The 26762-nt window shown below is 40.7% G+C and overlaps 1 protein-coding gene across 1 annotated transcript in view; it reads left to right on the forward strand.

Annotated features, from left to right (window-relative positions):
* AKAP11 (A-kinase anchoring protein 11) overlaps positions 1–16221 on the forward strand; it is a 141894-nt gene extending 125673 nt beyond the window's left edge. Inside the window, exons 23-24 of the mRNA XM_029936678.1 lie at positions 14165–14509; positions 15254–16221. The gene's annotated coding sequence lies outside the window, so the exon portion shown is untranslated. The remainder of the gene's footprint in view (positions 1–14164; positions 14510–15253) is intronic.
* The last annotated feature ends 10541 nt before the right edge of the window (positions 16222–26762 follow it).

A 26762-nucleotide genomic window follows, 5' to 3' on the forward strand; every position in this document is an offset into this window, starting at 1 on the left:
GGTCCTGAATTTCCAGGGCCAAACAGAGGCAAAACTGCCAAATGAAATTTACCTCTGGAAGTTTCTCACCTCCCTTGCACTCTACTGGATATTATTTTTCTAGGTAATGGTGCATTTCCAAAAAGTAATGGGTTTGCAGTGGTGTGCAAGCCCATTGCACAGATGGGAGGCTCCTTCCCCAGCCTCCTATCATGACCTATGTCCAAGTTGATACTACTTTAAACACTTGAGGCTCCAAGTTCACTTGGAACCACTGGTGAGGCCTAGTGCCCACAATAGGATGTGCTCTCCACAGCACGTACAGAAGTGAGTGCATTTTTAAGAGGTGGTGATCCCAGGGTGCTGTGCATTCATCAGGTCATGTGTGTTCTGTTCTAAGGGTCATCCTTTAAGGGGGACATTAGTAAACGGGGGCACATTTAGATAAGGGTAAAAAAATATGAAGACAGTATTGTGGGAGAAATGATGGAAGATTTAGGCATTTGCAACCTGACTAAAGAGGCCAGGATTATCCTAGAATCTGATCTAGTTTAAACGCCTCTCCAGTGTTTGAATTTATCTTCTACATTATCTTTGATTATCAGCTAATCTTGGCTTACTACCTAAAGCTCCAAAGCATGATAGCCTCCTTTAAATATTTTAAACATAATGGTATAAAACCTCTGGAAGGCAGACCATCTGTTAGTGTGAAGAAATGAGAGGAAAGCATTCTTTTGGTTCAGTATGGCCAGATAATCCTTCTGGGAAATGTGAGGATTTAGGAATTGGCTTTGGTGCTTGGTGTAAGTTCTCTACCAGCATCAAGATCTGCTACATTTATCATTAATCAAATTTCATTGCTAACAAGGAATATGAAACCCCATGAGACAAACTTAAAAAGAAGATGTAGGATAAAAATACAATGGTCCATCTCATGAACCAAAAACAAAGTATAGGCTGATCACAGAAGCTGAACCTGAAAATTCCAGAACTAGAATGATTCCTCTACTCTTTCTCAGATGGACTCCACACTAACTGACTTTTAATGTCTTCTCATAGATTTTGGCTGGCTATGTCACCATCTCTCACCACCTCCGATCCTGGCTGTACCTGAATTTATCTCTCAATTCCCACCTGAAGAATCAGCTTCTCCATGCCTCTTAGTCCTGGCCTGAAGCCAAAGAAAGTAATAGTATCTAGTTGTGAGATACTAGCGCTTCTCAACACAAGGGCCCTTTAAATCTTACCTCATAGATTCCTATCTGCGGTCCTTAGTTTTGGGGGTATTTAAAAAAAGTTTTTTAGGTTTATTTATTTTGAGAGGGAGAGTGGGAGAGAGGCAGAGAGGAGAGAGGGAATCCCAGGCAAGCACCACACTATCAGCACAGAGTCTGATGGGGGGCGGTCCATGTTGTGAGGTCATGACCTGAGCCGAAATCAAGAGTCAGATGCTCAATCAACTGAGCCACCCAGGCATCCCCTTAGTTTTGCTCTAGAATAATTTCCTTTGTTGTTGTCACACAGAATGCTCCCTTTTCCTCAAATAATTTTGCTGATCTCTGCGTTGCTTTGCTTGAACAAATTTATATTTCTTTTGTCCACAAAGTTTGGCTGTTGTCTTTCTTCTCTCTATATTTGTTTGTCCTCGGGACTTTGAGTAGTACTTTAAAAAACTGCTCCCAATAGACTCTGTCTTCTGCAATATGTATATGTGTATTTTTTAACCAGAAAATTTAGCATTAGTTTCTGGTGTCATATCCTATCTTTGAGGAAGCATCTTCCTTTCAACTTGGAGTGCAAAGCATGATGACAAATGAGAAACAATCATTTCACACATCCTAGTAAAATAAATCTTCTCAGAGCAGCAGGTGATTCGATCTTCATTTTGATATATACTGCAGCATCTTCAGAAATGAGCCAGTAAGGCCTGATTTGAAAGAGAATGCAAATTTCCAGCCAAGGAATATGCTGCCGAGACTACCTGCCTGTGTAAAGCAGTGTAGAAGTGAACCCACTTGGGCAGGTGGCCTCATGGTGAATTCTGTTAGCCTAGACCCAAATCTACACCCGTGTTATAGACTATGTGTGTGTGGGAAGCACTTGGTACGTTATTTCTAGTCATCTCTACCACTCGTGGTATTATTAGCTGTGAGGTTCGTTGAAACATTAATATGCCTGAGCCATTTCCCAGGTGGCACCATGGGCTTGATTCCTATGAATTATTAATCTTGAGAAAGAAAAGCTTGATTCAAAAATTAATTTGAGTGAACTTTACTAGTTTACAGAGTAACTTATGTAAATGGAACATCAAGTTATCATCTGGTATGAATGAGAATTAACATAACTTGCTTCTCTGGAAAGCTCTTCCCTCTGTCTCTCTCAGCACAGTGCTCCTTCCTGGGAGGAGAGGCAGAACATCACTGGGGCTAAGAGCTTGGCACCTGTGGGGCCCTGGGTGGCTCAGTGGGTTAAGTGCCGAACTTCAGCTCAGGTCATGATCTCATTGTTTGTGGGTTTGAGCCCCACGTTGGACTCTGTGCTGACAGCTCAGAGCTTGGAGTGTGCTTCAGATTCTGTCTCCCTTTCACTCTGCCCCTCCCCCACTCGTTCTCTGTCTCTGTCTCTCAAAAATAAAGAAACATTAAAAAAATTTCTTTTAAAACTTGGCACCTGGAGCCATGTGGCCCCTGGTTTGAACCCAATCCTACATTTGCCAGCAGCATGACTTTAGGCAAACTACTCAACAAATCGCTTTGGGCCTTGGTTCCCTACTGGGCATGGTACTTGTAGGATTTCAATGGGACATTATATATATATACATGAAAACCAAGGCACAGAGAGTTATGTATCTCTCCCAAGTTCATGGAGCTGGTGAGTGGATGGGTTAGGATCTAAACTTTAGCCCACTAGCCTTTAATTTATGTCCTTCTCCACTAACTGGCCTATAATGAGAATCAGCAGGGGCTGCTTGTTAAAAACACAGATTCCTAGGCCTTAGGCATGGAGACCAAGATTCTATAATATTAACAAGTGTCTCGTGTGGTAAGAACTCAGAAATGATGTAAGAAAGCACCCTCACCTCCTGTAGACCTTATGAGCTTTTGCAGCTGGATGAATGGATTTGTGCATGGAGCTGTTTTGTTCTCCTCTTCTCTGTCTCCCCCTATTTTCTCTTTCCACAGCCCTCCCTGTCTTCTCCACTGGGCCTTCTGGAGTGCTGGCTACTAAATCCTCCTCTCTCTGGGCTTTTCCAGGCTCTCAGTGTGCCTGATCCCTTCGTTCAAGGTCTCTTCCCGATGACCCAGACTTCACCTTTGAACCCCTTTATATCTCCCTCCAGCTGACCTTCTGCTCCTTACTCATTACTTTTTACCCTGACTTTTCCTTTCCTTTAGGTTCCTCAGGACCACTGAGATGAACCCAAAGGCATCTCTGTATGCCACATTGTAATGAAAGCTGAATCATAGTATGAACTGTTTTCAGAGTATGTCATAATAAAGTCCAATATTATATTAAATGTACACAGATTTATTACAGGTGAAATAATCACTGCTATGTATCTGAACGTGATTGTACTTTAATCTAGAGAGCCAAAATGAGTATAATGAGCCCTGTCAATAGCTGGCCATGCCTGTAAATCTGTAGAGGGTCACCTCGTTGACATTCTGCTTCAGGGCCTGCATTGTCTTCTTTGGGCAATGCCTGGATTTGGAACTCTGGGTCATAGTGTAACTTCAGACCCCATTCAATTTTCTACAAGGCCAAATGATGGTTCAAGAAGCAATATTTCGCTGAAAAAAAAAACAACCCTTGATTTCTACAATCGTGTAGGTCAAAGTCAAAGGCACTCATATCTGATGTGATGACAAATTGATTCAAGGACTTTGGCCCACATGCTACCACTCGAGGAGCCAAGCCTGAATTAGATGCAAAAATGAGCAGTCGTGTGCACTTTTGCGGTCTGAGTAAATGGCACTTAGAAGCACCAAATTGATTGAATACTCAGGAGAGGAGAAATAATTGGGCAAATGAAATTTGTAGCTGCTTATTTACAGAGCCATGTGGATTTTCAGTTGAGAAGTACATGATTATTCCAGGTCCAGTGGAGGCTTTCTTGGAGGATAGGAATTATACATGTTGGTAAATAATCACATTGGCCTTTTATTCCATGATTATTAAACATTTCTTGCATTTATCATAATTCTCAAGGTATATATGAGCAAACTCTGTAATACAAACTGCTCTTCTCAGGTATGTATGAATTTTTGGTATTTTGAGAATGTGTTCAACACTTTTTAAATAAACCCTAGACATTTTGAGGTAGAAGTCAACTCAGAATAGTATTGTTAGAATGTTTGATGAGACATAATTTAAATATGAAGGTCTATTCCCATTAACCAAGTGTGTGACCTTGAGCAACTGGGTTCTTCTGTCTGTCTGGGCCCCAATTTCTCACCTACAAAAGGAATACCACTTATCTTACTGGATTGTTGAAGTAACAATGCGTCCCAGAGTACGTAAGAGTGCACGGACAGATGCAAAGCCTAGTAGAAATAGGCGATCATTTTTTTATGCTTAGAGAAAAGGAAGAACTGGTAGAATTCCAATGACCAGATCCACACTTGGAGGCAACATGTGTCTGTCAAACCTTGGAAAGTTGTGATACGATCAAATGGTGGGGTGACATTATGACATGTGGAGAACAGAGGACATCTGGTCTGTCACTGGGTGGTGACTGATGCACTTGATGGCTGGTTACAAGGTCAAAGCTTACGAGCTCTCCTGGGGTTTCAACTACTCAACAAGATGGCTCATAGACCAGTACTTCCCAAATAGTTTTGCAAGGAATTTCAGTTTCTTGATAACAGAACTTCATGGCTCAACAAGTTTGGGAAATGCTACATGCATTATCTCCCCCTTAAGGTTAATGTTGTGAATGTGTATGGTTTAAGCTATACTGTCTTAGACATACATAATAGCCCCATGTGACTATTCAATTAGAAATTAATTTTTAATAAAATAAAAAATTTAGTTCCTCAGTCACACTAGCTACATTTCAAGTGTTTCATAGCCACATGTGGCCAGTGGCTACTATAGTGGGAAGTGCATATATAGAACATTTTCCTCATTGCACAAAGTTCTATTAAACAGGTGCAGGAAGGGTTTTGAGGCATCCTGTAATAAAATAACTTATTGGATTTTGTTCATAGAGCAAACCTTTTTATACCCAGTAGAGCTTCCATTCTTCCAGATGCTGTTTAGAAAATACAGTCTGGCCTCCTTGGAGAGGTAGATCCCACATCTGGAGGTGGTGTTCCAGGGCCTGCTCTTGTGCCCTTACGATTCTTCAAATTCTGTTCCTGCTTCTACATTGTTTATCTGTGTTCTTGTCCTTGTTGAAATATTAATTGTTTTGATAGAATATGAAATCAATATCACCATGCTTCCTGTCTGTGAAACTCATCAATAGCCAGTGTTCCCTGTTATAGATCTAGAACTTCAGGGATGGAATGGACCTTAGCAATTATATAAATCAATCTCCTTGTTTCACTTATAAGTAAACTGAAGTCCAGACAGGTTATGTGACTTTTCCAAGGTCACTCAGTTAATAGTACAATACCTACTTCTCATGAAGGCTGTTGATTCATCTCTTCACACACTGAAGGGGAAAAAAGCAATTATTAATGGGCTAGGATTATATCAATGGTAACACGGGCTTTATCTTTAGTTTGAGATCTTGCCTATCTTTCTGAGAGTGGACTTTTTTTTTATTTTTAAAAACATATATTAAACTATATTTATTTTTTTTCCATAATATTTTATTGTCAAATTGTTTTCCATACAACACCCAGTGCTCTTCCCCTCAAGTGCCCTCCTCCATCACCACCACCTGTCTTCCCCCCTCCCCCCTCCCCCCCAACCCTCAGTTCATTCTCAGCTTTCAATAGTCTCTGAGAGTGGACTTTGAGTAGATATATTATGTATTTTGTAGCTCAACATGTTTTTACAAGCTCTGATGGGAATAGGGCCTTCAGTGAATAAATCACCCATTACTCAATTTCTTGCCTCTCCTTTATAAAAAAGCCTGTGATGATTTTCAGCAACTGGCCAATAATAACTACCTGAGTTTCACCTGCCTTTGCACCCCCTTGGAACTCTTTGGATTGATTAGGATCCTAGCTAGACCATCTCTTCCTTTAATTTTGGCAACTATGGTATAAAAAAGTGAGTGACAATTGTGACCTGTGTAGTGGAAGGAAAACTGCCCTGTTAACTTGTTTACAGCACGGCTGACCTTTGTACGAAGGAACCAGTTTAGAGGGGCAGATCAGATATGCATTTCTGGGGCCACCGCTGTGGATAGGCGGGTTGCACAGCATGGGGGATATGTAGGCTGTAAAAGGAAGACAGGCTATACATCAGGGCAATGTCCCAGGAGGAACTGCCCTATTAGGGCTGTGATCTGGAAACAATATATTTCTGGCACCTTTGCTAGGATGTCAGTGGGAAAGCCCCATTAGTCATCTCTGCCAGATGGGGGCTTCTGGAAATCTCTGTGCTGCTGTACTTGTCTTTACTGATGAAAACACTGAAGCCACAGGGGTTGTGACCATGAGTGTCTCATCCTACAGACGTTCTGGCCCCGCAAGCATCACAAAGAGGGAAATGAGTTCTGGAGCTTGATCTTTGAAACCTCGGAGTTTTAAAATGTGGAAAATATCATGTTTACCATTTCTCTTGGAATGAATTTCCAGGGAATTTTGAACTTTAATGGCTGAGCCCATTTAGGCTACCCCAGAAGCTCTGATGGGAGTACCTCCCCAGGTAATTCTGGAGTGCTCTGCTATTTGAGAATCCCTCACTGCTTTTGAGAAATCGCTCATTTTCTTAGGATGTCATCAACTGTGTGAACAGTAATATCACTTCATTATCATTAAAGAAGATGATGTCAGTATCGTTCGACTTCACTGAATTCAAGTTTTCCTCATCTCTGTGTAGAATCTGATAGAAGCTTCCTGTTTAATGACCCCATATCACAGCATAGAAGTTTGTGCTTTTTTTCCCACCTGCCTGCAGCATCTCTTCCTGTCTTATTATAAGTAATGAGAATTAGAGAAAATTCTGGCTCAAGATATGACCCAGAGATTCAAGTCATAGGGATCCTTTCTTTTATGGAGAAACTCCATAGACAATGTGCAGGTAGGTGTTAGAGCAAGGTCTGGAATGCCTTTCTGACTCCAGACTTGCTCTGTTCTCTAGAGCTCTCTTCTCCTGCTATGTAGAGTGCTATGGCCATGTTAGTGGAGTTCGTTTTTATGGGTGGATTTGACAGTCTGAGGTTGCTTGAATCCAGACATGTAGTAGCAGTGGGTATAACCCTCCTCTGAGAGGAAAAGCTCATTGTAGAAGAAACAACCCTTGGACAAGAGTCAGGGGACCAGAGTCCTGCTTCTAACTCACTCATCAGCCAATTGCTGGCCTTGGCCTTGTCTTTTCAAGTTTCTGGGTCTCCTGATAGTGGTGCAACTTAAACTAGATTTACTAAATCCAGTGGTCCTTTGATCTAAAATGATCAACTACAACATTTGGTGTTACTGACCACTTCCTCCTTCTTAAAATGTTCACCTTTTTTGGCTTTTGAGCCACCATTTCCATGTTAGTTCAACCAAAATTACTGGGCTAAGCATTGCCCTGGAGACTCAGAGAATGAACAAGACAGCTTTTGTCTTTGATGAGTTGACGTAAACATAATCTAACAATTTCTTCTCTCTCTGAATTCTCCTTCCTAATTCTAGTCACTTCTTCAATTTTGCTTTTGTTCTATCCCAAACTCTCTTCAAATATTTTGAATACAGTAGTCCCCCTTATCTGTGGTTTTATTTTCCGGTGGTTTCAACTCCCTGTGGTGAACTACAGTTTGGAAGCAGATGATCCTCTTCCTGATGTATCGCTAGGCTAGTAGTCACTTAAGGCTATATCCCAGTGCCTACGTCATTCACCTCACCTCATCTGGCCACATAGCATTTTATCATCTCACATTGTCACAAGAAGGGTGAGAATGGTACAACAGGATATTTAGAGAGAGTGACCACATTCACATAACTCTTCTTACAGTATATTGTCGTCTCATTTTATTATTAGTTATTGTTGTTAATCTCTTACTGTGCCTAAGTTGTAAATTAAACTTTATCATAAGTATGTGTGTGCAGGAAAGAACATAGCGTATATGTATAAGGTTCAGTATTCTCTGTGGTTTCAGGCATCCACTGGGGGTCTGGGAGTGTCTCTCCTGTGCATAAAGGGAGACTATTGTACCCTCCTTGGAAAATAGTCCTCATTCCCCTGGTTTCAACTACCATTTACACGCTTTTGGTTAAAAATTATATATCTTTAAGCATGACCCCTTCCCTCCCAACCTCGCCATGTTGACTTACAGATTTACATTCCCATGTACCTCCCAGTCATCTCGACCTGGATATTCCTCAGGATCCTCAAACTCAAAAATTTGAAACTAAATGTCTTTTGCTTTCATTCACTTCTTTCTTTCTTTTCTTAAGACCCACTCTTTCTATTGAATTTCTTATCTTGGTTAAGGGCATGTCATCGATTTGGTTAGTCAGATTAGACACTTCAGAGTCAGGGCCCCTGGGTGGCTCAGTTGCTTACATGTCCGACTTCAACTCAGGTCATGATCTCATGGTTCATGAGTTTGAGTTCCACATTGGGCTCTCTGCTGTCAGTGTGGAGCCTGCATTGGATCCTCCGAATCTCTCTCTCTGCTGCTCCCCTGCACATGCTTTCTCTCTGTCTCTCTCTCAAAAATACATAAGCATTAAAAAAATAAAATAAAAAAAACTTCAGAGTCATCTGCCCCTCCTCTCCACCAACATCTACATAGCTGGTCGTGCTCCTTCAGAAACCGTCTCTGAAGTGTTCTCTGTCTCTGCCTCCTGGTTCCTATTCCTGCTGCTGCCCTCATTGAAGCCTGGATTAGTGCTCCTGGGGAATTCATCGATTTTAACATGCATACCACCTCCCTCATTTAACATTTCCCAAATCAGGATGCATCTCTGAGTTTCCAAGTTTCTGTGGCCAGGCGGCAGTGATGAGGTCACAGCACAGCCTGTGCACCTGCGTCCAAACTTGCAGAATGGGCCCTCGTCGTTCGGAAACCTCAGAAACAATAAGTGGAACATTCTTAAAAGATATGATGCATCACTAACACTCCACATCGTTTTAGTGTGGAACAGTGTTTCATAAAAGTCAGACTCTGAATGGGAAAAGGTGCTAGAAACCTTTAACCTAATTATTGGTTAGCACCTTAACCAAATTATGGAGCTTGTATTTTCCTTTGTATATATGGACAGGGGTGATAAGTGATAAAAATCTGCCAGTATCAGTATAAAAGAGCCCTTTCCATAAGTATAAAATAAAAATTCCAAGGGACAAGGGACACTGTTTTATCATTTAATTGGTAGAATTTTTCATTCTAGAGGCAAGTAAAATAATACTGTGACTAATACTGATTGTATTTTAGACTTGCAAAATTATAGAAAAAGATTGAGTGCAAAACTCCATAATGAATCAATACTTTCAGGTGCCTGGGTAGCTAGCTTGGTTAAGCATCTGACTCTGGATTTTAGCTCAGGTTATGATCTCATGGTTCGTGAGTTTGAGTCCCACATAGGACTCTGTGCTGACAGTGTGCAAAGCCTGCTTAATATTCTCTCTCTCTCTCCCTCTCTCTCTGTCCCCCCCCACCCCTGCTCGCTCACTCGCTCTCTCTCTCTCTTTCAAAAATAACATAAATAAAGCTTTTTTAAAAAAGTACCAATACTTTGGAAATCAATACAGTGGAAAAGTTCCAATTTTCACATTGCCACCAGCATGCTCATTCCTGATCCTATCATTCAAGTACAATAGAAACTTCCATGTGGCAGAGCTTCTCAAACGCAGGGTGCATCAGAGTCACCTGGAAGGCTTATGGAAACATAGATTACTGTGTCCCAGCCTCTGAGTTTCTGATTCAATAGGTCTGGGTGAGAATTTGCATTTCTAATAAGCTCCCAAGTGATACTGATGCTGCTGGTTTTCAGGGGTCACGCTTGGAGAACCATTGCCCTACGGCACGAATTCCAAACTCCTCATGTAGCATGCAAGACTCTTTCCCAAGCGCTCCCATGATGCATCGGCAGCATTCTTTGCTTGTGTGCCCTCACACTTCTGTTCCCCTTCCCCATCATGCCTAGAACTCTCCATTCCCAAGTATGGAAGATTCTCTGAATTTTTTTTTCGTTATACACTGGCATAGAATTGAACATTTTCTGGCTTTTAAAAGCAATACAGTCTAATGAGCAAATTCTTCAGCAGAAAATATTTCTTTTACTTATCTTCTTCCAAAGAGGTAAACTTCAGATTGTTTGTCTATTAAGATCAGCTTCTAAGACAGTTAAACTCAATGCTCAGGCTCTTCCAGTAATTAGAAAGATATTCTTTTGGGACTGACAGGTCACCAAGTTTGACGGGGTTTTCCAATTTTCTAGATTATCAACTTGGCAATCATCCCTCCACAAAATACAGAATTTATTTTGTCAGTGGAGCCATTGTCATGATAATTTTAAATATTTATAAGATGTTATAAATATATATGATACTGAAAAGCAATTTAAATTGTACCAAACCAACAAATGTTCCCCATTTCAGTGTATTTATAGTCGAGCTCATAAATAATATGACAAGATAAAAACTCTGGGAAGTGGGAGCACAGGCAGAGACAGAATACAGGAAGATGATTGTAAGATGTGCTGTGAGGCAGGAAAATTATGGACCATAGTATGTAGGACGTGATAGCTTTTCTGGACTTGTGACCACTGACAAATGGATCTAAATTTGAAGTTAACTAAGGATTTAGGCTGTACTTTGAAGGGGCAGTTGTTATTTTATTAACTATTTAAGTCATGGACTATTTCTTGAGTAGAAACTTGACCAGTTTTATATGTTGTCCACATATATTACCTCCCCATTTGTGTGTGTGTGTCTCTCTCTCTCTCTCTCTCTCTCTCACACACACACACACACACACACACACACACACTGATTCCTAATACTGACTAGCTCAGAAATGCACAGTGGAGCTGTGACATAGTGTTCCCTGGTCTGCCCAAGGCTCATGAATAAAACTTTCATTTTTTCATTTACTTATTCAAAGAACATTGGAGGGTATAGTGTAAGGAAACCTTACCATGAGCCTTGAAATGCAACAAGGAATGAGTTTATACAATTAGGAACAAATGAATAAAAGCCTTTATGGGACCTAGAATAAAATTGTAACAACCAGGGGCACCTGGGTGGCTCAATTGGTTAAGCATCCGACTCTTGGTTTCAGCCCAGGTCATGATCTCACAATTTGTAATTGAGCTCTGCATTGAATTTGGTGCTAACAATGCAGAGACTGCTTGGGATTCTCTCTCTCCCTCCCTCTCTACCCCTTCCCCTGAGAATAAATAATTACACTTAAAAAATTGTAACAAATGGGAATACTATTAGTATAACAGTCTACCTTTTCAGCACTTTCAGAACCCTTTTCAGGCACATGCCAGTGTTTCCATGCATTTTATCAGCTGACAATTTCCTAAAGTTAGGTACAATTATTATTCCTGAAGAAATGGAAGCTTAGACAGTCTATGTGAAGAATCTCATCCAATATTATGCAGCTAATCAAGTGTACAACCGGAATTACAGTCAGCTTAACCTTCTGTTATGTGTGTAGTTTCTCATCTGCAATGCTCTAGTCTAATTGGGGAGGCAATTTAATAAGCAATTACTATGCTGAGTGATAAATGGACTGGGAGGGGAAATGCAGAAGAGGTTAGGAATGCATTAGAGGGGAAGAAAACACTTTCTGGAAGAAATAAGGTCTAACAGCCAGGACTGAGGGAAGGGTGTCTGCGAAAGTCGGGAGGTGTGAGAGAAGTTGGCGGCGTGAGGAGTTGAGAGGAGGTCAGCAAGGCTGGAACGTGAATGTCCTGACTACTCTCAGCAAAACTCACTGTGACTTCATTGCCAACTAGACATTGGTGGTTCCCAGCAGATATCCTTTGGAGTTCACTCATAGCTTGATTTGGGTTTCAGTGCAGATGTTTCAGCCCCCCGAAAAGCTGCAATCATCTCATATACTGGGAATATGTCTCATCGTTTGTGTGCTATTCAATGTGGCCAGCATGTTCTCTGTTTCTGGCAGGCGCTGATGAAATCTTAGAAGCAAGTGTTCTATCAAATGGTATGAAAGGTTTAGTGCTCTTTCATATGGCCACTTAGTGATTCTTTGTGTCCCTCCAAACAGAATGAAGGAGGAATGCTTGCTGGTTGTCACTTTTCCCCAGAGCAGCTCAGCAGATTGATGTGCACGCTCCAGGGCAAGGCTGATCTCTGTAAAGAGCTGGCTGCCTGGTTGTGTGGCCTTGTAGAGCTAGAGTGGCTAGAAATGGAGGGGGAAGGAAGTAGCTAGAAGGAGCAGAGGCTCTCATCTCTTCCTCTGTCAGGGCCATGGTCCATCTCTCTCAGAACACAAAGTCCAGGTAGCGTTTGAGGTCAGTTCCTGTGGAATCAGCCCGGCAGAGAGAGCTTCTCAGGGTCATATTCCTGCCATGTCCTCATTGTCCCCACTGAGGACAACACAACTGTGCTTTACATACCCTCCCTATAGACTCAGGGCTACTATTTGTGCTTCAAGACCAATCTCTCCTGTATCACCATCTCTTCTCTTCTGCTTCTCTGATTTTTATATTAGTGAAACCCATGAAATGTTCTTGAATCACATACACACATGCACACACACCTTATACCCTGCATAAAGATGACATTGTTTTGTCTCTTGGCTCTTGATGAAATGAAAGCAATAATAGTTATGTTAAGGTCTTTTCCCATCCTGTTTTGGTGGTAGTTTAAATGAGGCTTTGTGGGGGACCTGGGTGGCTCAGTCAGTTAAGCGTCTGGCTTCAGCTCAGGTCATGCTCTCATGGTTCGTGGGTTCAAGCCCCGCATCGGGCTGTGTGCTGACAGCTAGCTCAGAGCCTGGAGCCTGCTTCAGATTCTGTGTCTCCCTCTCTCTCTGACCCTCCCCTGCTCGAACTGTCTCTCTGTCTCTCAAAAATAAAAATTAATTTATATATATATATAAATATAAATGAGACTTTGGTTCTTTTTCCTCAAATATGCAACCATCAGACAAAATATATTTTCTTCAAATATAGAACAATTTGAAGTCAAGAGAAGAATGACTTCAGGCATTCTGAATACTTTTTCAAAATGCACACACACATACATGCACACACACTCACACATGATTGGAAATCTAATAGCAATGTAAGATGCATTTTTGACTTAGAAACTCTCTAATCAATCAGTACTTTCTCTATGAATATATTAAAAGGAAATTTAGAATTAGTTCTTGTACTTTTTGATCCATTTGCTAAGAAAAAACCAAGATCAAAAGCCAAGAACACAAGTTATTTGTTCTATAGGAACCAATATCCATTAGGTAGGTTAATGGTGAGGGATGACTCCCTGTGGCGGCTCTATAGATCTTTCATGATGGTGTTCCTTGTGGTTGGCCTCGAGTTCACTGTGGTGGTTGAGTTTAATGAAAATATCAGTGGGGTTTTGGTCATTATCGCTATAAGCTATAAGAGTGTCAGATTTTCATAACACTTTTTCTGTGGTTGAAAATGATATTAAGTGAGGTCACCCATGAAGAAGAGTGCAATAGCAAAATCTGCACAGACTCTATTTCTTGGGTCTGGAATATACATCATATGTAGTTGTGCTCTTAATTATTTAACCAAGCAAGCATCTTAAATAAAAGGCATTTACAGAGTGATCACAACAGATATGGGGAATTGACTGATAATTTTGATAGATGAACAAAGGTGTTTGTTTGTTTTTGGCTCCCAGTGGAATAGATGTCTTTAGACATCTTAAGAAAGCCTCTCCTGCTTGTCATTGGATGCCAAGGGTCATAATCAACACCCATGGGGGTTTCTGCATAGTTCATGAGAGCCTGGTGACGCTTCTGGAACAGGTCCCGGTAAACGGTTACCCATTCTGTAATCACGGAGGAAGAAGCCATCTCTTGTATCAGAATGTCTACAGCTTGCTTTGCTTTTATTTGTGGGTTTGGAAGCAGTTCTCCAGCTCTGTGAACGGGAGAAATGAAGAAAGCAGGCCTCACCGTGCACTTCGGCCGAATTGTTCCATTGAAGATGAATTTTGGAGCTCCAGCCAGAGAGTAGGAGACACCCTGCCTGCTGCCACGCTCCAGACCAGATGAGAGCAGCCTGAAAAACCAGAGCGTGAACTTCGTAGTTAATTCTACTAAGCCTTTAAGCTCTCATGGCTTGGATGGATTTGTGTGGCTCCAAATCCAGGACTGTTTTTTGTTGACTTGGATGGCTTCTCTAAGAAACCTCTCCACGCTACTCCTCGAGCTGAAGCCACGCTCCTGGCCACAGGATCCTGTCTGTAAAGCAAGGTGATCTAGTGTTATGATTGAGAGTATGATTTTCACTATTTAAGTCCAAATTTCAACTCTGCAACTTACCAAGTGGGCAACCCGCATAAGTTCTCTGTACTGCAGTTTTGCATCAGTAAAATGGGGCCATTATAATCATGCTATCTACTTCATAAGATTGCCAGAAGATAAGCAACCTAATACAGGGGAAGCGCTTAGAACACTGCCTGCTAGGCAGTAGGTTCTTAATAAATATCAGCTGTTACTATGATTGGAGCATGCACTTTATGTCTGTCACAGCATTTGCTGAAGCAGCACAAGTGAAAATGAAAATGGTAGGAAGACTATTCTTCACACACAGGTGTTGGGTTATTAAGGTCCCTGCAGAATGAGCTGGATGGGGCCCATCCTGACACAGCTCTGAGCTGAGATGAGACCCTCACTAGTGGCTGAGCCATAGAATCTACTCCTGGGTGTATAGCACTGTCCAGGTGAACTTGAACTTCTGCCTGTTTCTGTAGATCCCGTGTGCAGTAACGGCTTAAGAGCAAAACTCAGGCTTTTCAGAGCTATGCCATAGATTCGTCATTGCAAAAAAAAGTCATCAATTTAAAAAAGCTACTTTTATATTTATTTGGGTATAGTATCTTTAAAAAAAATTCCCCTTTGTGTGCTCTCCTTGGATAATAGCCATATAGAAAGAAGCATGGTTTATCCCTATATAAACCTGTATTTCTGAAAACCGGTTGTTTTTTTTTTTTTCAGGAACTCTGGTTTGTTTTGATTCCCTCTCCTGGAAGCCAAAACATTATAGCAGTTCCAAGGTGCATGCCATGCATGAGTTCGGGTTCCACTGATGTTCAGCTCTGGGGTACCCATCACCAAAATGCTGCTGGCGATGTTTTCCTTGTTTCCATGTGGTAGACTGCCCTTTGTTCAGGCTGCAGCCAGGATAAAGAGTGATAAAAATGAGGCTCTGCAGTCAAAATCAAACATAAAGGCATCACCCTGCTCTAGGATGTTCGCCAGTCCTTAGACGCTTTTCTGCTCTGGCTTCATTGAAGCCTTTTGGGATCATATTTTATCTTCCTTTGCATCTCCACAGTGCTGAGCACCTACAAAGTAACTGGCAAAGTCTCTGGCTGTGCTGTGATAAACAAGGGTGATGAATGAACGTGTGAATAAAAACAGTAATCTTTTTGTATCCTTTTCCTTTTTGAGTGGCCGTGAGACAGCTTCTCTCTGGTTGGCCAGTCTCTTTCTTCTCCAAGTGCACGCTCCAAGTGCAGCTCCAGGGCTCATAACAGTAGTAACCTGACTTTTGGATTTCATAGAGAATAAAACTTAAAACAAAAACAAATGAAAAAAAAAACCACTTGAGACTAATGTAGGTTTCCACTTCTTATTCTGACAAGAAAGTCCAATAAAAATAACCAGCAGTGTGGTAGGCTGAATAATGCCTGCCCCCCAAACGTCCCTGTCCTAATTCCTAGAACCTGTGAATATCTTACCCTTCCATGATAAAAGGGACCCTGCAGATGTGAGAGTGAAGCATCTTGATTTTGGCTGGAGTTGTAGCATTTTTTTTTTTTTGTACTCTAAATAAATCAGGGGGAAAACGCTGCAGCCCCAGCAAAAATCTTGACTGCTACCTTGTAAGAGACCCCTGACCCCAAGGCAAATTCCTGACTCACAGAAACTGTGTGAGATAATAAAGCTTATTTTTGTTCTAAGCCACTAAGTTTCAAGGTGATTTGTTATGCATATATAACATATACACTGAACATGATGTGAATCGAAACTTTACCATGAGATACATAATCTAACTCACTTGTGAAAAAAACAAGCCAAACACTTACTGTTAACTGGAGAAAAATTTTGGTGAGCCAAAATGAGGAAAAATAATTTGAAAAAGCAAACATCAACCAGGAAATTAACCAGGTAGGTCATACATTTTGGCAGAAACTGGCTAGCTGTTCAACAAACCCATCTATGCACCCCCGGATATCCAGCAGGCTACACTTCCCAGCCTCCCTTGGAGTTAGAGGTGGTAATAATATTGAAAAAAAAAGAAAAGAAATGTAAGATGGAAAGATTATTCTGGCTCATCTGGGTGAGCCTAATGTAATCATAACAATCTTTATGAGAGAGGGGCAGGAGGGTAAAAGTCAGAGAGAGAATAGGAGATGCCAGCCCACTGGCTATGGCCATGAGCCAAGGAGTACAGACAACCTTTATAATCTAGAAAAGACAAAGGAACAGATTCTCCCCAGCGCCTCCAGAAGGAAGATAATCACACCCACTCATTTGGGACCTTCAGAGCTTCAGAATAATAACTTTGTGGTTTCTTAAGCCACTTGTTGGCGGTAACTTGTTATAGCAACAATAGAAAACTAATACAAGAATTTACATGGTCCATTTCTTCCTAAAAGCAAAACATTCTTCATGGTAAAGGTGTAGAGTGAATTGGATCCTCTCAAAAAAACACATTGGCAACTTTGCACAATATACAAACCGGCGCATGTCTATGCCGTCCGCAAGCGCCTGGTTCTGTTGTTTCTTCCTTGCCCCTTTGCTGCTAAATGAATGTCAAGCAAAGTGAAGAGCCTGCTTTCCCTCTACACGAGGAGAATCACTGGAGCAAAACCCACCCAAGCCTCTCCCCCAGGAGAGGATGGAGCTATCCCTCCTCTCCCTACTTTCCACTGGCTTCCAGAAATCTGCTCAATCCACTAATTGGAGAATCCAAGCTGCTTTGTTAAAGTGGAATTGACCTAGATAAGTCCTATAAGTTTCATTAAGTCTAAGTGAAATCTATTGAGCATATGTAGGTTTTATTCCAATATCTTTTAGCGTCCACGGATAAGAAGTAAAGGTCTAGACTAGCTTAGTAAAAGCCTACTACTTTCAAAGTCTTTTCAAATTCTTTCTTTAAAGATCTACATTTCTCCCTTGCATAAATCCTTTTAAAGGGGGGCTTAATAACAGGGTCTTACTTCTTTGCTATACTCGTCATGAAATATCTCTATTCCTAACCACATTCTCCAATTGTAAAGCAGTAGGGGTGTGAGCAACATAATGAGCTCAATTTTCTCTTTGCACTGCCAGAAGGAAAAAGGAGGCTATTTTCTTGCAGCAGGAAATAGACCCCTTTCATCTCATGCTGCACAGGATAGCTCTCCCCTGATTTCCTCGGAATGATGATAAGAATAGCCCAGGAGCCTTAACATGAGCTACGAAGTTAAAGCAATAGCACTGTAGTTACGAGCTCAAGCTTCAGAGTCAGACAGACCTGGGTTCAAATCCTGACTCTGGCATTTCTTAGTTGTATGTTAAGGCATAAGTTGCTTGACCCTTCTAAGCTTTAGTCTCCTTATTTGGGGTTACATTAAAAGCACCTGTGCCATTATGAAAATTAAGTGGTTAATGAATGAAATGCACTTAGCATAGAGCTTTATCACAACACTTAATATTCAGTTAATGTTGTTATAATATATTCTAGGTATTAGTTACACAAATTTTAGAGTGTTTTTGGCTGATTAATATTCTCTGGATGCTAACATTCCAAAACTCCTTCCTCCCTCCTTGTCTTGATGTCTGAACTTCCATTCCATTAAGAGGCAGTTGTAGTGCAAAGGAGTTCACTTCTAATGGATGTTCTCTGATAACTTGAGTCTCTCTGGAATTGAACATTAGCTAGAAAGGGTAATAAGGGCTTAACTGATTGTTCAACTCTTGCCTTAGAATCCATGTGCGATTTCTGTGGAAATCCCCTGTATGCCTATGAAACCTCCATATATCAAAAGTTATTTCCATCTGCATTCTTTCCTGTTTCTCCTCTTATCCTTCTGACCTGCTTATGGGAGAAGAACTCCATTATCACTTTTTCTCAAGTTGACTCAGGAGGATTTTGTCATTGCCAAGCTTGGTGCCTGGACCATCTACAGGCTTTTGCAAGTGAAAGATACGTTTATAGTGGAGCCACTGATCCCCCCCCACCCCCGAACCCCGCCCCTAGTCCCAGCTCAGGCCTGTGTAGGATTTGGCTCTTAGCCCTCCACTAGGCTCATGGTTTTTGTCTTGTTTTTTTAAACAGCTTTCTGTCATGGAGCCACATACACCTTTGCCACCATCTGTCAACAGATATTTCACATTCATTAGTTCTTTAGGTCAGCTTTGTACCAGTTAATAAGGCATCTAAAAGCATCTCTGGCAGTAGAAGCTTGTGTGGAAGAAATCATTTGGGAATTCCAACATATACTGAATTAAATCTATCATTCCCTCTCACCCTTGTACTTCTGTGTTTCTAGGATCAATGACTGAACCTATAAATTGACATCTGGGCAGCATCCTTGATTCCCTTCCTTCCCTATACTTACCCAATCTCTAAATTCTGTTGCATTGTCCTCCACAGTTCTTGACTATATCTTCTCTCTTTCCCCACAGGCACTGTCCTAGTCTAGGCCACCTCATCTGTTGCCTGATCACAGTAATACTTCTGGATTGGCCTCTCTGCCTCCAGTTCTTCCCCCATACACTGCAGACAAAGTCATCTTTTAGAAGTATACATCTGGTAGTCAATCACTCCTTGTTATCCTCAGGATATACTCCATGCTTCTCAGTAAGACTTACACTCATAGTGGGCCACAGGGAGGACTCTGGAATCAAGCAGCTGGGTTCAAAGATAGTTGCATCATTATTGCTTTACCTTGAGTATGTTGCTTTACCTTTGAGGGCCTCAGTGATCACATCTGTAAAATAGGGATAATGATGGTACCACATGAGATTGTTGTGAAGATCAGGTGTGATGACACATGTAGAGCACTTTGGATGGAGTCTGACATCTAATAAGCTCTCAGAAATGTTAACCATTTCGACTGTGGCACCTGAATTCTGCTTCCAACAGGCAGCTCCAGAGCCAGTGGGGGGTCTGGGAGAGGCTTGAGTCATCTGAAAGTTGAACTATCTTCTCTTCTAGATCTACAATAAGAATTACTGAAGATTATTAAAGAACTTCATCATTTTTGACCCCCAAATTAGGGAAAATGCTACAGAATTAAATCCAGTGTCTGGAATGTGTATGAGAAGCAAAAGAAGAGGTAAAGATGAGATTTGATGTATCATTTCAACTAGAGATATGAGGAAGTGGAGATTTCTTCCAGAACTAAGAGTTAAAAAATGAATTGAATGGGTTCTAGAGCAATCTGAACCACTCTAGCTTTCTCTATGCCCAGCATGACACAGGGGCACCAACCCTATAAAATTGACAATGTTTCTAGTTTCTACTAATATTTTACATATTTATAGGTACTATTTTATTGCATCAAAACTTCATTATTTGGACTCTGCAGCTGGAAACAAAGATGCTATGACTTTTTAAAAAGTTGGTATATAAATTAAGTATAAGGAAAATAGTTACATTGCAAAGGATAGTTTTATAAACTTCTTTGTAAATGCTTTCCATACCCAAGCTGTTTGAGGCCTAAATAAACTGCTTTGGATTCCTAAGGGGTGTCCATTGTTCTAATGACCTTGAGATGTCTGAAAAACAAAACAAAACTAAGAATAGAATCTATCAAGCTAGACTTATTCTACCAGGTTTTGTATATAAACTAATTAGATCAGACAGTTCCTACATCCCTCCCTTAACTATTTATGTGGATAGGACCATTCCTTGAGAACTATGAGTCCCATATTGGCCCACTGAAGGCAAACAAGGCATATGCAGCAAAGGTCACCTCTGTACACCATTGATGATACCAACATTGATTACAGGCTCACTCAGTTTCAGGTAGGATGGAGGGATATCTATTTCATTTCAAGATTTCTTGTATTTACCTTCCAGGAGGCTCCTGTCTTTGGTATTATTCTAAATAAGTGATTCTCAGTCAAGAGAGATTTTGCCTCCCTGAGGACATTTGGCTATGCCTGGAGACATTTCGACTTTTAGTTTCTACATTTGGAGGAAGGGATGGTCCTGACATTAGTGGTGAAGGCCTAGGATGTTTCTGAATCTCTTACGCTGCACAGGGCGGCCTCTCACTACTGAGAATTATCTAGTGAAATGTCAATGGGCTTGGGATAGAAAAACCCTAGAATAGATGCTTTTGACCTGACAGGGATAGCCTGGGCAAAGACCCTCCTGATATTCATCCTGAATATCCATCTAGAATGTTCCTAGATAAGACTCAAAGCATGGGGGACTCCAGTGGGTTCTAGGAACTTTGGATACACACTGGTCATTCCCTCCCCAGAAGTCTTCTTCACGTGTTCACTGAGGCCCCGGATGATCTCATCAGGCCCCTTTCCGCAATTTGAAATGAAATTTAAGTTGTAACTACACTGGGAAAGGAAAACAAATTGACTTTGGTTTTCTTTTTTCTTAATTTATTATTTTTAAATGCTTTTTATTTATTTTTGAGAGAGAGAGAGAGGGAGAGAGAGAGAGAGAGAGAGACAGTATGAGTAGGGAATGGTCAGAGAGAGGGACACACAGAATCCAAAGACAGTCTCCAGGCTCTGAGCTAGTTGTCAGCACAGAGCCCAATGCGGGGCTCAAACCCATGAACTGTGAGATCATGACCTGAGCTGAAGTCAGACACTTAACCGACTGAGCCACCCAGATGCCCCTTGACTTTGGTTTTCAAAGAATAAGTCAAGTAGTTATAGTTTTCTTGACAAGAACTTTTGATGAGGCAGAGAGAACACGAAGCCTCTGGGTAGGGTAACCAGATTTAGCAAATAATAATACAAAATAATTTTAAGTGTATGTATGTCCCAAATATTGTATGAGGAATACAGGTACTGGAAAGTTATTTGCTACTTGTCTGAACTTCAAATTTAACTGGGTATCCTGTATTTTATCTGTCAACCTTTCCTCTGGGTGATTGGAAGAGTGAAAGATAGTTCTTGAAGGAGAGCAAAGAGGCAGAGGAGTTTGGGACTTCTAAGTTATATTATATCCATAATGAACTTATTTACCCTCTCTGTTCCTGAGTATTGTGTTAAGTAAAATGAGGATAAAAATAATAATAATAATAATAATGATAGTATCTCTTATAGGAAGGTTACATATTAATGTATGTAAAGTACACAGAACAATACCTGGCATCTAAAAACTCAGTCCATGTTAATTGTTATTATTATTATCATGAGGACCATTAGTGCTATTCCAAGGCAACTGGGTGCATCTTGGTCTTTTTTTTTTTTTTTTTTTATCTTTTGGACTTTATCTTTACTCCCATGATTTGGAAGGGTAGAAAAAGAGGAAACTGGGTACCCTTTTTTCCAAGGGAGTTACGCATGTGGCTATTATTTGGTAGCAGTATTGGGCAGCAGATAGTTTTCCAAACTGGGGTGCCAATCTTGCCTCAAATACCTCCCTTGCTAAGAGAAGCAACTGCTTTTCAGAGCAGCCCGGGCCTGATTTCTGCAGGAGTCTCTCTTATGCTGCACTTGAATTCCTTCCTGACAGATCCCGAAGATGGATTGCAGTTGCTATGGAGAAAGAATCTACATCAGTACAAGATAATTTGTTGTGCTAATTCTACGGGGGAGAAGAATGATTAGTGCTCTGGGAAGGGCAATTTTCCTGTGTCGATTTTTTCTCATATATATGCATGAAATACACACAGACCTAAATATAGCAAATAGCTTCTTCGATATAGGTTTCCATGTTACATAGATGTCTGAAGCATTCTGTTCTTTTCAGAAACCTCTGATAACTTCTTCTTGCCTATAGAATGATAGAATTGTATGGCATTAAGTACCATTTGAAGAGAGAGCCAGGGCAAGAGGAACCCAAAGGAAACTGAGAAGGAAAGGGAAGAGGAGGAGGGTTTTGTTCAAACAAATAAGCTTTATTGGCATCTAGAAACAAAATTTACCCCACATTGAAACATACTTTAATATCTATGCTGTTGTTTTCGTTTTCACTCTTTGCAGAATGAGTAACACATCACAAGCACTTACTTTAGGGAGACAGAGACCATAGTGTAGATCTTACAAAATCACTTTTTAAAATCTCTATATTATGCTCCTCGAATATCTAGAGCCAACCTTGCATAAAATATCACAGCTTTGTCTATTGCCTTCAATTCTGCAGCAGCCTGAAGGTATGCATAAGATAGATCACCACTTACTATTGTGGAAATATATCTATTACCATATCACCTCATGATAGTATCTAAAAAATTCTTTCCTCCGTAGGAATCTCTGACAAGCTGTTATTCATTTCCTTGAAGTTAAAAGAACCTGTGGGAGGAAGAGGAGGAAGGAACATTGACACTGAGAAGGAGACAAGAGGAAGAGGAAGAGGAGGAGGAGGCAAAAGAGGGAACATTATTAATGAAACTGAGGCAGAAGAGAGCTTCAAAATAAAAGGTGTGGTAAACAGTGAAGAATTCTGGGAGTTAGACCCTTAATGGGAGGGACCTGAAGAGGAATAAAAAAAGTCATCTTAATTAAGATGATTATGTAAATTGTTATTTTGACACACATTTATCTGCTCCAAGCACAGAGTAATGGTGAAGAAAACATAAAAGGAGAAAATTCAGAAGGCATAGTCAGGCTCGAAAATTGTTACTGAAACAAAACCATAACAAAGACTTCAATAGATCCGGTGAATTGCAGACTGAACACAAAGAGAGCAGCACTAGAACACGGGGAAATAATGCACACCAAGGAGCGCAGGTGGCTTCCAGAAGGAAGAAAATGGATTCTTTCTATCAGTCTCCATAAAGGGAAGCAGACCTGCCAACACTTGCATGTTATCCACTGAGACCGGTGTCAGACTTATAACCTAAAGACATGTAACATAGTGCATTTCTGTTGTTTTAAATCACTAAATTTGTGACAATTTATTATAGCCACAAAAGAAAACTAATGCATGCATGTAACTGATAGAAGATTGATACTCATAATATATGAACTCCCTCAAATCAATAAGAAAATATTTTAAAAACTCAACAGAAAATTAGAAAAGGATTTAAACAGGACGTTAACAAAAAATAAAATACATACAGTCAAGAAACATACAAAAAAATGCTCAACTTTACCATTAATATTGAAGTAAAAATTAAAACAATAAAGCAGTATCATACCATTAACAACATACCTGAAAAGAGCAAATGTGGAGAATTGGAGAAACTATGACTCTCTTACAGTGCTCAGTAAGATAACAATCTGATACAACCCTTTCAGAGCAATTGGGTAACTTCTAGTAAAGCTGAAAATATGCACACCTGTGATTCAGCTAGTTTCCTTTTGGATATATTCCCCAGAGGAACTTATACATGGACTCAAGAAGATACGCACAAGAATATTCACCAGAAGCAACTTAAGTATTCATTAACAAGAGTACATCTGCCTAAATTGTGGTATTCTGCTTAAAATTGCAGTAGCTTTTCATATCAGAGATAAAGTCAAAGTTCTTACCATGATTTATGAAGCCGTGTGTAATCTAGTCTCCATTATAATCTGGTCGGTTTTTCTTTGATTTTCTTCATTCCAGCCACACTAGCCTCATTGCTGATCCTTAAACATAGGTGTATTTCTACCTCAGGGCCTTTGCACTGGATGTTTCCTCTGCCTGAAGCACTTTTCTCCCACATTCTTACCTTCTTCAGTATTTATCCAATGTCACCATCTCAGTGAAGCCTGACTACTCTTATCTAAAATTGCAAACTCCTCCACCATTGACACTATGGACCCCCTTTCCTGTTTCCAATTTTCTTTTCTATACTATTTATCACATTCTAATGTGGTTTATAATTTAATTTTATTGCTTACTGTTTATTACGTGTTTCCTTCAAGAACAATAAAGTCCAGCTGAGCAGGGTCTGGGTTTTGCTTTGCTAATGTATTCTAAGATCCTAGACTTGTGCAAAGCACATAGCAGGGATGCCATAAATATATTTCAAATAATAATAAGTGAAGACAGAGAAGTTTAAAAATTTATGAAAAGTCACAAGTTTATGAGAAGTTAAAAATTTATAAAAAGTTAAAAAAAATCTATAAAAATGCTGTAAATTGTGAATACATATCTGCAATAGTAGTGTAATAATTTCCATCAGATAGATAAACATCAAAATCAGGATAGGTATTATCTTGGAGGAGAAGGAAAAAATGAAATTATGGAGGTAAACACAGCAACTTCAACCATATCTATATTTCTTTTTTTAATGTTATTTATTTTTGAGATAGAGTGTGAACGGGTGGAGGAGGAGCACAGAAAGAGGGAGACAGAGGATCTAAATGTAAGGACGCAGGTCTGAATCAAACTGACTCCATGATAGGCTTCAAGTTTCCCCTCTGATCTCGGAGGCCTAGGTGTCGGTTTCTCAGAATCATTAGACAATAAAAGGGCACACATTGTCCAAGGCAGGAGGGACCACCCTTGTAACACCCAATCAGGAAAGGCCAGCTAACACCCTTAACATTCCCAAGGACAGGCCTAGAGAGAGAAGCTATAGATAATCACTTATTGCTTAAGGCTGGTTACACCCTACGTGAGGGTCCTGGGTCCACTCTGTAGTTGGTTGATACTCTAAATGTTGTGATTGGGTTCCGCCAAAAGTAACTCAACACTCTAAGCAATGTATACGGTTAAAGTTACTGCCAATGATGTTATGTGATAATGATTGGACCCCTGTACCTGTGTCACAATTTCCTGTAACTCCTCCTTCCCAAACCCATAAAAGCCCTACCCCCACTTTGCTCGGGGCTCTCAGCATGGATCCACTGCACTGGTGAAGTCTGTGAGCCCGAGCCTGAGCCTGTAATGATAATAAAGCCCTTTGCTTTTGCATGTGTGACTCGGTCTCCCCAGTGGTCTCTGGTTTTTGGGGATGATATTGAAATCGGGGCATAACAAAAGCAGACTCTGATAGCAGAGAGCCCTGATGTGGGGCCTTGAACTCACAAACTCATGACCTGAGCCCAAATCAAGGGTCAAATGCTTAACCTACTCAGCCACCCAGGCGACCCAGCCATATCTATATTTCTTAAGAAATAAGATTTGAAGCAAACATAAATGTTAAGATTATTAATTTGTATATATATATACAAATTATATATATATATATTTATATATATATAAAGTGCTATGACTAATCTGTATGTAATAATTTTGTCACAAGGAAAATTGACAAAATGGCACCATAGGAAATGGGAAAGTGGGGACATCTAGCACTGACACATTTGTAAAGAAATTTCACATGAAAATAAGGCAAGAAAGTGAAAGATAAAGAGGCTTGAGGGAGGCTCCTTTTTAAGATAACAGACTTGAATGTGTCTACATACTAAAGAGGAGGAAGAAATACAGAGGGAGGGAGAGGGAAGGAGGAAGAGGGGAGAGAGAAGAGCTTGTAGGTAGAAGAAGGGTGATAGACAAACTTGCTTGTGAGAAGGATGGGGGTTATAGCTTCTCAGGAGCCGCACTGCGACACTGACTTACACACTCACTCACTCACTCACTCACTCACTCACTCACTCCATATTTATTATGGGCCCACAATTCGGAGAATTCCAGTTTCTTTGCACATGATTCCCAGCAGAAGGCGTATCCTCCAGGGAGGACCAAAACCCATTCACAGTCCAGGGGATGGAGAATGTGATGTGTTTTTGGAAGAGTTTGAGGTGTTTACAACACTGTGAAGGCTCTAAAGGGCTAGGCAAAAATAAATAAACAAATAAATAGGTGTAAGGGAAGACAGCCAGGAGAGCACAGAACCTTGGAGAAACATTGTTCTGAGTCCCATGAAGACATAAACAGAATCCAGTCCTGCCTGGCTGCTCTAAGAGAGGATTAGCCTGCTGATGCAATGCGCTGGGTTGGTGGGAAGGAAGGCAAGGGCGGGAGCCATGACCCTGCATCCCTGGTCCCCAGCAGAGCTCTGTAGCTTTTGAGTCTCCTCCCAAATGTAGTTTTAGCCCTGGGACCCTGCACAAGTCTCTCCCACCAAACCCCAACCGATGTCTGTGTATTTGGGGGCAGGGGTGATGAACTTAGTGACACTATGCAGCTGTAGTGAAGACCCTGACTTGGTAAGCACATTTTTTATTGTGGTAGAAAACACATGTCAAAAATTTTACCATCTTAACCATTTTTTAAGTTTACTTATTTATTTTTGGGATTGTGAGAGAGAGAGGGAGGGAGCAGGGCAGGGAGGGAAGGAGACAAAGAATCCCAAGCAGGCTCTTTACTGTCAGTGCGGAGCCCAATGTGGGGCTCGAAATCACAAACCATGAGATGATGACTGCTTATGGAGTCTTA

This window comes from Suricata suricatta, chromosome 4 (genome assembly GCF_006229205.1).
Source record: "Suricata suricatta isolate VVHF042 chromosome 4, meerkat_22Aug2017_6uvM2_HiC, whole genome shotgun sequence".
Lineage (NCBI taxonomy): Eukaryota > Metazoa > Chordata > Mammalia > Carnivora > Herpestidae > Suricata > Suricata suricatta.